Raw genomic sequence first — 10489 nt, forward strand, 5'->3', positions numbered from 1 at the left:
GCGGGGACCGGCGGGCGCTGCCGCCGGCCGCCCTCACGGCACTGCCCGGCCCCCTCACCTCCGCCGCGGCTCTGGGCACTGCCCGGCCCCCTCAGCTCTCGGCGCTGCCCCAACCCCTCACCTCAGCCGCGGCTCATGGCACTGGCCCGCTCCTGCCCGCGCCGGGCGGCGGCAGCGGCGGGGAGGCGGCGGCGCCGCCAATCCGGGCCCCGCGGGGGGACGGGCCTGCCCGAGCCGCCGCAGCGCCGGCCCGAGGGGCGGAACGGGGCGGGACGGAGCGGGGCGGGCGGGGACGGGGAGAGGGACAGGGACTGGGGGACCCCCGTCAGCAGGAGCGGCCCTCTCCGTCCCTCGGGCGCAGCCGGTGTTCCAGCGGCCGGTGGTGGTGGTGACGCTCGGAACGGCCTCGGGAGCGAGGAGCCGCTCGGGCCCTCGAGGAGCCGCTCCCGGTTCCAGCCGCTCCCGGGCGTGCCGAGCCTCCCGCAGCCCGTGCGGGCCGCCCCGATAATCCGCCGGTTCCAGGAACGCGGCGCTCGGTGCGGGCTTGTGGCACAGGCTCAGTGCAGGGTTCGCCGCTGACATCGCTGAGGGAGCGGCTGCGGCAGGAAGCGTGTGAGGCACGAAGAGAGAAGCTGCTTGGCATCTAAATGTTTCGGAAATGGCCAAAAATTATTGGCTCCCTAACCGAGCAGGCACTTATCCCAGGAAATGTGCCCTGGCAGAGGTCATTTTATTTACCTTTCATATTTACCAGTTTGCAGCACACAGAGGAAAAAAAGATTAATTCTCTGTGTCAAAAGGTTGTTTTCTCAATAATGGTCTTATGCAATAAATTCCAGCCTTTCTACTGCTTTTACCCTTTCCTTAATTGCTCTTGCTTCTGAAGGCAGTTAATGATGACATTACAGCATTACACCGTGTCAGACTGATGCTGGCCTTGGCTGCCCAGGTTTCTTTAGTCAACCCTTGGGTTCATTTGGCTGTGCCAATTATTTTCTCTTTAATAATTTCAGTTTGAGTTAAGACATAAAGAATCCTGCAAGATCTTTCAGACTCTTATTTCATACCAGCCTTTACATTTATGATACTTTATGAAGTGATGGGACAAAATTATTTACTGACCAACATTTAGTGGGGTATGTGAGCAGAATTCAAATTACTCCAAACCAGCCAATGCAAAGAGTTGTGTATAAATTATTAATTTTCTAACAGTTTCCTGTGTAATCTGCAGCTGTAGCTGTGCCAAGGTCTGGGGTGCTGTTGCACCAGGCATTATACATATGATATGTAGTAGGGGTTGCAGTCTAGGTCAGAAGTAGGTGCAAGTAGCACTCAGACTGCTTCTCTCATTAAATGGCAGCAACAGTTCAGTGCTTGTGGAAGTGATTTATTCACAGGCATCTTTGAGTTCTGTTTTTAAAAGCAGGATTCCTGCATGTAATGGAAAACCAGAATTACTGAGAGCAACCAGCACCTGCCAAAATCTGCTTCAGTGAGGAATGGCCTGAGCTCACCAAATGGATGGTCAGAGCTGTTGGATGTTCAAGCACTAAACTCAGCAGCCTTAAGGCTCACAGCTGAAGGAATTGAAGGAACCTAGCAAGACTGCATTGTGTGAGCATTACTGCATCACTTCAATTAAGTCTTAATTTTTTTAATGAAAAAGACAATATTCTACTTGAAATACAGATACAAATGTATTAATCTAGAACCTGTTTCTGTTCATGGCTGTCCTTGTATATAGGAAGACCTTTGGATCCTTATACAAAGCCAGTGTTAATGTTTCCAGAGTCTGGAGATAAGATAGTGGTTGTTTCCTTAACAACAGGTTTTCCCTGCAGGAATAGAGCCTATGGCTGAAACTGTGGCTGACAGGTTGATTTTGGCTATTAAACTACAATCAACTCACAGGAGTCACTGAATTTTTTTCTGCCCTCTCTCTGCATGTAACTTAGGCATCACATGGACTACAACTCCTGACCTCAAGATAAATATTTGTGCACCTGGAGTTAGGTCCTCAGCAGAGGCTTCTTCTATAGCATGGTACGTGTTGAGCAACGGCTGGAGGCAGCCACTGGGAAAAACTGGGCAAAACTGTGTCTGACCAGGGTACCACACTCTGGGCTTCATGGGACTCCTCTTCTAAAGGCAAGTCCCAGTCAGGTGGAAGAGCGGGGAAAGGAAAAATCTCAGAATATTTGAATCACTCAGTGCTGTAAGAGTAAATTCTTTTGTTGGATTATTTACCTTCCACATATCCTACAAAAAGACAAGAGAATAAAGTAATGCTTATTTATTTTTAATATTTCAGTATCTCATGTATAAATACACAGTCATTCTGAGAAAGAGCAGCCTGCAAGCTCTAGAAACAGGTATCTACAGTCAGGAGCTGCTTTTGAAAATAATTAAATCTTTTGGAATATGTGACAGAGACATTTAAATGCTTTTAAAAGCAGTGCTTGAGCAGGCTGTAAAATAATGGGTAATATTTCTCCCCCAGAGCAACTGTGAGGCTCAGTTCATTTCTCTATAATGCCCCCATAAGAATTCCACAGCTCAGGGCAGTTTAATGTCACTACTTTTGTGAGAAAAGAACATGACATGAGCTTTGGGGTTCCACATAGTTTTCACAAATCCCATTGCCGTCAGATCCTGAGGAAGACCCGAGAGCTGCAGGACAGCCCTGCTTACAATTTTATGCTGAAAAGCTTTAAGAGAAATGAGGCAGCAGCTGAGCCTGAACGTGTGAATCTTGGCAAACATGGGTCTGTGTGTGTGAGAACAGCTTTACTGTTGGTTTGTTTGGTTGTTACCAGTGCAACATTAAATGCAACAGAAAGAGGCTGAGCATGGAAAAATCCCAAACAAGGCTCCAGGCCTCCCAGTGCATACACAGACCAAGGACTGGGAACGCTGGGCTTCCCAGTGCTTCAGCTGGCTCTGATTATGGGGATGGAGGGAGTATGAGCTTCCTGAAAGCCACATTCCTTCCACAGCACTTGTGGGTTTATTGCTTGTCAGACACCCCAGTGAGAGTGTCAGCACCTCCTAAATTCTTTCTCTGCCAGTGGCTTCACTGCTGTCCTTGGATCTGAATTGTCTCACTTACAAATTGCCCATCCTGTCCTCTACCCCATCACTTCTCCCCAAACTGATCCCAGCCCCTGGACTTGGCTCCTTGCTGGCACAAAGGGGCACAGCCTGGGCATACCCTCCCCAGCCAGCTTCCCAAACCTGGCTCCAGCTCTTCTTCTCTGTTTCTAAAATCCCCCCGGGAACTGCAGAAATTCTGAGCTCTTGTTGCTTCCTGTGCTAAAGCACGTTATTCTGGGGTTTGGGATTTTTTACTGCTGCTTCATTTTTAAAGCTGAGATGAGGATGATCACAGAATCATTAAGGTTGGAAAAGACATCCAAGATTATTGAGTCCAACCTTTGACTGATCATCCCCTTGTCAGCTAGACCAGAGCATTCATAACTCTTCAATTACAAGCAAGCAGTCAAAAATAAATGGTAAAAAAAATATCCAAATATCCAAACGAATGGTGGAGAGAAACAACATCAAAAAATTACAGGAATTTAGTCCTCATTTTTCCTTGTGAGCTTCCTATTTACCTTTTCTGTTGTTGTTGTTGTTTGTTTTTAATTTTCTTTTTATTTATTTAAGGCTTCTAGACTGCCAAGTATTCATGGAGAAACAGCTCTGTGCAACTGCTCATGTCAAGTTCTCATGTCAGAGAAGACACATTTCCAGCCTCTGGTGGCTGCCAGGAGCTCAGGTGGATTCACAGGACAGGCTAAAGCAAGGCCAGCAAGGAGCAGAGGCAGAGCCTGTCAAGGTGTGGTGGTGCTGCCAAGGTGACACCCAGAGGCAGAGCTCTTCCCAGGGAAGGTGCTTTGCAAGGCAGCCTGGATCATGAGGTTTCAGTGCTGGGAATTTGCACTGGTTTCTATCAGACCTGCAAAACATTCTGGATGGTTCTTACATGGGTTTGTCTCTCCCTAACTCTGAATCCAGACTGGGGAAATGTCCAGAGCACATCTGCAGCAATGCCACCTATCACTGGGGAATGGGCAATCCCCCAGGCCACCCAGAATAGCCACGTGCCGGCTGCCAAAGTCACAGCAAGGTTGTACAAGCTGGTATCTGTATTTCAGCGTACCTGGCAAATGTACAAAACTTTAAAAGCCTGAAATCTGATCTGCACATGGTGGAGAAGTCAATACTCCTCCCTCCACCGAGACCTTGGTGGGGTAGGATATTGTGGCTGAGTGCTGGAGCACTCCAGAGTGCAACTGTAGCAAAATCAAAAGCTCGGGGAAGGTAGGGGGGACACAGTGGCACTAAGGCTGCACTTGGTGCAGGAATTGCATCCCAAGGCCTTGACAATAAGGTCAGATGATACAGACAATTTTCTGGTAACCACGAAAAGCAAAGCACAAAATAAACAGTGTGTCCTGACCTTTCAGCTGCCAAATCATTCACCTATTTTAAATCTACAAGTAAATTTAGTTCTGACATTACAGGACAGCTGAAGATACATGTTTAAATCAGACACATACACTGCAAGTTTTCCACATGCGCAGGAGCATTAACACCAGGCAGCAGCACCCTCCTACTCCTGCCTGGACAGATGCTATGTTTCTACAGTGATGTGCCTAATGGTTAGTTAAGGGAAAAGAGCATTGACTACAGACTAGAGATGAACAGCAGCCTTTAGATCCACAAGTCCAAACCAACTGTCAGGAGGTCCATAATGCTTTTTGGGGGCAGAAGGAGAATGAACATATGGTTGGGCTGTCTCTGATGATTTTATTGCCCCCTGTCTTCACAGCAAAAGTAAGAAAAAATAATCTGAATTAATAACACCTGTGACTTGAAAGTTACACGAGTTTTGTTACTCAGAGTTAAAGTGGTCTTCATCTGATTTAGCTTTCTTCATTTTCAAAGTAAAGTACACTAAATCATATTAATGCCACTTAATTCTGAATATGAATATCTGCATAGGTCTTAATAGAATTTAACTAATCTACTTTAAAATATAATTCAGATAAGGTTTCCTGAGTGTCCCCTTCAAGGAAAGACATCAATAGCCTTAATGGGAATTGTTCCTCGATTGTGCTGGCATGAGATCAAAACATCACTATCATAAAAATAGCCACATCTTGCTTAGACGTCTTTGTTCTGAGAGCATTAACACCTGACCCTGAGCTGAATGTATACCTGCTGAAATGGAATCAGAAATGGCAGCATGAAGTGAACTCTTAGTTACAAAGGAGGGATAAAACACTGACTTTGGTTTCTCCAGCTGAGATGGAGAACAGAGGTGGTCAGGGTAGTTTCCATGTTCTGAAGGTGTAAACAATACGCATTGTTTTCATAAGGCTGATATCATTTAGGCTGTTGCGCAGTTCTACACAGTGTAATGTCAAACCTGAATGTTGCTAGAACCTTTATTTACATGAACTTCACAGAGGTGTGAGGAACTGCTGTGTCTGTGACAGTAACTTATAACCTTCCACTGAGCATCCTTGTGGCCCATATCTGCACATCTTCCAGCTGAGCTTTGCTGGGGAGGCTGGGCTAAAACAATGAGAACATGAAGGTGCAGTCACACCCTGGAACAAACAGGAGCTTTGAAAGCAAATACAGGATTGGTGTTTTCCCAGGTTAAAGAACTGCCTCTGACAGAGCATTTGGTGCCTGTCCAGTCACACAAAATGACCGTAGTCAAGATTCAATCCTTCCCTGCTCTCCCTACAGCCAACCACCAGTGGCAGCTCCATCCTGGCCCAATTCTCAAACAGATCCTGACCCAGCCTCCAAAGCCAAAAGTTCTCAGTGCCTCCACAACTGTATTCTTGTCCTGATCTTCACATTCTCCTTTAGCACTTTGGGAGGAAGATCTCAGCACAGATACATTAAATAATGTCTCACTGTGCTAATCATTCAGGTGGCTAAATAAGGAACCTGTGCTGCTTAGGATATCTATTACAGGCAATGAAAAGGGACAGGATAAACAGGACTCTCAGTGACAGGACTGGAGAGCAGAGTAGTCTCTTAACTCAGACATGCCACATAGGTGTCTCATGAGGCACTGAGAATATTCTGCTCACCTTCCCTGTGTAATTGTCATAACTGATTATACATCAGTATAATCCAGTCTCCAAACTTGCCCAGGTGCCCTGACCCTCCTGTCCAGCTCCAACAGCCATCCCCTATTGCCACTTTCTGCACATAGCATCACACTGAGCAGGGCAGCATCTGGCTCCATGTGACCTTGGGGTTCTCTCAGAGTTCCATTAAATCTTTCCATTAAATATTGTTCAGTAATCTATCCAGCAAGAATTCCTTGAGTCAAAATTTCAAGTGCTGATGGATAATGTAATATCTTTTCCACATAAATCTGATGAGATATACCAGGAAATCTGATATGTAAATGCAGAGTCTGTGCTGGAATAAAAAGTGAAGTAAACACATCTAAGCTTTTAGAACATCACATCCAGATTCCAGACAATATTGAAACCTTCCAGATTTGAGTGAGACTCACCAGTCAGTGCTGCTTTCCACTGCATTCAGACAGAGAATTAATCTTGATATTCAAAGCCTTCCAAAACCTGCATGTTTTAAAAATAGCAAAATTTATTTCTCTTGAAGTATGGGCTTGTTACAGCTATTTAGGAACCTCTTACTGAAGTCAGATGAATCTTGAACCTCCCCTGGGGATGGTTTAGATGTCAGTGTTCATCCATTAACAGACTGGAAACAGTCCAGGGCAATATTGCAAGAAAACACACCATATCCAGGCTTTCTTCTAGTTTCTTCCTCTGTTAAACAAGACTCTCTGAGCAGTTCTCTACAAATAAATCCAAGGTTAAATACAATAAATAGGGCAAGGAATACAGAGAAATCCAAATGGGCATTAGCAATGCATCCTGCTCATTGGGGTATTTCTCTCTAGTTGGAAGGGGAGTATGGAGTAAAAACACTTGGGCAGTGAGAACCTCATCTTGCCCCAATCCCATCACTTATTCCTGGTCCTTGTCACTAAGTGTGCAAAGGTCTTACTTTGCATCAGCACAATGCCACATGCTGAGTGTGTAACCCCAACTGACAACAGACTTCAGGCAAAAGCTTATGGGACCCAAACAGGTTTTAATGTTGCCTTTCACTAGATTTTCTTTTGCATAAGAAACAGCCAAGTTCTCATACACAAGCAGGCAGCTAAAAGAGGAATGGCCACCCTCAGAAGGCAAAAGGGCAAATCTGGAGGAGAAGCTGTTGCATTGAAGGTTTCTGCCAGCTGCAAAACATAGGCTTGGAAGATGCAGAGAGGAGGGCAGTGCTTGGGGTGACAGGGAGCTCCCAGCTCCTACAGGAGCAGCCTTCTCTCCAAACCAGGCAGAACCAGATGAAGCTTAAAAAAACGACCTTGAGAATAAAAAAGTGCTTCTGGATAAGTGCTGGCTAAAAGGATTGAAATTGCATGCAGAGAAAGAGAATATTGTCTGATTCCTCTGATTTTAGAGGAAACAGAATTTTGTACTTTCTTTGTAAATAAAAGGGCTGCATCAAAGTACCTGAGTGATCAATTTTCCCTGCTATTAGAAACAATCTGCTGGGCACAAAACCTTTTAAGTGCTTTGGTCAAAGACGGGACATAAAAGCTCCATTCATTTCCTCATGGAAAGGCAGCAACTTTATTCCTTTGACTGCAAGTGCACAGAGCTTGAAAAGCCAAGGATGCATGAAGGGGACATGTTCTGGGGACATGATGATGCTGACACTCCTCTGCCCTCAGCCTCATCTTTCACTGACAGAAGTACAAAGCAGGAGTAAAGTTGTGATTTGTGCTTTGTGGAAAGCAGCCAGTGATTCTGGACCAGTGAAATGACTCTAGAAGACACAGCCATGAGGAGCACGCAGCCCTCTCAATGTTTGTATGCAATGAAGAAAACACAGATGTGACCTTTGTCAGCACTCAGTGCACTCATTAGTGTGTCAGAGATAATAACTCTTACACACGAAAATCTGACCTACATATGCTACAGAAGAGGAAAAGGCAACAATTTACTTAAGTCTCTATTATACTGTTAATGATTATAAGCTGAAAAACTAGACCATAATGCAGGAAACTTGTAATTAAAAAGCATCAATTATCATTTTCTCCTTGCAGGGGACATTAGTCAGGTTAGCTTTCCACGGTCCCCTTGGGAATACAGACAGACATGTAGGGCTGTGTGATTCATTCTGGAACAGCCAGAAAGGAAGCAACTCAGTGGGAAAAGATCAGCTTCAATTAAAAAAAAAAAAAAAAAAAAAAAAAAAGGAAGAGGAAATGATACTTAAAGACACCCCTTTCAGGGTTTCTTGTTTGACAAAGCACAGGTGTGTGTCAGGCTGTTTCTAACCCACCCTTACCTCCCTCCAGCCATGACTAAACTGGATTTCCGCAGTGTACACAATGTTCTGAGGCTCCAGGGCTGAGCCAGCTAATACCTTCAGTCATGCTGAACATACCATCCTTCTGCAGGGATCAACTGGTCCTCAAGCTCCCTGGGAGGAACATGAATCTCTCTCCAGAAGCTGCGAATTTCCCCTCTCTGCTGCCTGAAGTTCCCCAGCTCCCGGCCAGGGTGGACAGATTATCTGGAGGCTGTTTCAGCCTCAGCATTCACAGGTGGAACCAGTTTTTCAACAGTGCCAATGTGTGCCCTAAGCCCATTCAGATTGGTTCTTGCAGCCCTGAGGGAGTGCCTAGAAAATGTGATCCATCACTTTGTGTGCAAGGACTGCATTCAGACATCCTTGGTTTTCTGTGTTTCCAGCTCTACTGTGGATCACACTGCAGAATCACAGCTCACCTCCAGCCACCCCTGAGCTTCTGCTACTGCAGCTCTCAGCATTCCCAGTAAGAATGCTCTTTAAAACTCCCGTTCCTTTAATCAGCACTAAGTTGAAACAAAAATATTTTAAAAACTCAAAACAGTAATAAAATGAAACCTAAGCTCTGCATTATGGGAGACTGTGAGATTTTTATCGTGCTTTAAATAATTTAAAATTATTCAAAAGCAATCTATATTTCCTATTGACAATCTCATGTTAATTTAATAACCTATGTGGCTGTAATTTTCATTAATTGACTTACACTCTGACCACATCTTAATAGACTTGACAATTTTTTCTCCTCTTACACTTTCACAGCCTATTATCAAATAGATGCCAAGTTCACCCCTTCCAGTAATACCATGGTTCATCCCACTTAAGACAAAGCTCTCGTCTTTGTCCCATCTTTGTCAACTTCTCTGTCTCCTCTGCTTCTGGGACAGACCAGCAGCCCTCTTTATCACTGCCTTGGGAGCACTTCTCCCCACACAAGGCAGAGTTTCCCAGCTGGTTGGTGCTTGAACCACTCCAGAAGGTCCCACTGTGCTGAGAGGGTGGAGAGAGCCCCAGGGAGCTCAGGAGTTTGGCTCAGGTTAATTCTGTGAGGACTGCACTCACTCAGGGTTCCGAGCAACACAGGTTCTCAGGAAAGACTCTTCTGCCCTTGTAGTGCTGTCTCATTGATTGGCAAAGTGAAATTGTGTCAGTCACAGTGGAGACTTGGCTCTGCATGTAGTTAAAATATAAATAAACAAGGCAGTGCAGAGGATTTAAAGCCAAGCTCTCCCTACACAGAGCTGACAGTGCTTTGTGGAAACAGGTGATTTCAGCAGTCACAGCTCCTCTGCAAGGACTCAGCAGGGCTTGGATTATACCATCTGAATAACAGTGTAATAGGATATTTTCTTTTGAAGCACACATTCCCAGGCTGGTGCATCACACAGGTGCCGTAGGACCCCACATCCCCATCCAGGACTGACACACTGGGAGCAGCAGAAACCTGGGTCAGTGGTGCCATTACCTGCAACTGGGCTTTTTGTTAACATACATATTTTCTGCTTCTCCTAGTGGTCACCCGACAATGATGAACACAGGAAAGTTTGGGACAAGCCACCTCCACAGTGCTGATTCTGTCAAACACATTCCCCAGAGCAGCACCAACACCATGAAGTGTGAAGCTGTTAAGGTGACTGGACTGATGGGTTGTTTCTTCCAAACCTTCCACAGTCTGGAGGATTTCTCTCTACCAGCCCTGCTCATTCCCCTCTGTACCTCCTTTCATCTTCTTTTAATTTTCTTTCTTCACTGTAAATGAACCTTCATGCCAAGATCTCCTTTTATCTCCTGAGTAAAACATTAAAACAAAAAGACAACTACAGAAAAATCAGGACAGTAACCAGAGGACAATGAGCTGTCACACTGGTCACTTCTGGTTTTCGTTCAGTGAAAAAATTGTTATATTTTTTATCATTGCCCCAAAGGAGACCCTGATTTCATCTCCCACTCTTACACTTTCAGGATTACACAAAAATACATTGCTAATCTATTCATTTCAGAGGCAGAATCCATCTTTACTATGACTAACAGTTTAGTTGTGCAATTT

General features: G+C 45.2%; 1 protein-coding gene and 2 long non-coding RNA genes across 9 annotated transcripts in view; 1 reads left to right on the plus strand and 2 right to left on the minus strand.

Annotated features, from left to right (window-relative positions):
* TEX2 (testis expressed 2) overlaps positions 1-473 on the minus strand; it is a 45681-nt gene extending 45208 nt beyond the window's left edge. For 2 of the 7 annotated variants that reach the window (XR_015278047.1, XR_015278048.1), the window contains exon 1: positions 59-231. The gene's annotated coding sequence lies outside the window, so the exon portion shown is untranslated. Of the gene's footprint in view, positions 1-58 lie in introns of all 7 variants that reach the window. The other 5 variants (XR_015278046.1, XM_086857408.1, XM_086857410.1 and 2 more) reach the window with 5 other exon arrangements.
* Positions 450-7576, plus strand: LOC147649823 (uncharacterized). Its single transcript, XR_015278057.1, has 2 exons — positions 450-2043; positions 3667-7576. It is a non-coding gene; the product is annotated as an uncharacterized LOC147649823 (long non-coding RNA).
* LOC147649824 (uncharacterized) lies at positions 2279-8669 on the minus strand. The gene is made up of 4 exons (XR_015278056.1): positions 8521-8669; positions 6798-6856; positions 6551-6617; positions 2279-6453 (listed from the first exon to the last, which is right to left on the minus strand). It is a non-coding gene; the product is annotated as an uncharacterized LOC147649824 (long non-coding RNA).
* Positions 8670-10489: the final 1820 nt, after the last annotated feature.

The sequence above is a fragment of the Cyanistes caeruleus genome, chromosome 19 (assembly GCF_971803275.1).
Source record: "Cyanistes caeruleus chromosome 19, bCyaCae1.hap1.1, whole genome shotgun sequence".
In the NCBI taxonomy this organism is placed as follows: Eukaryota; Metazoa; Chordata; class Aves; order Passeriformes; family Paridae; genus Cyanistes; species Cyanistes caeruleus.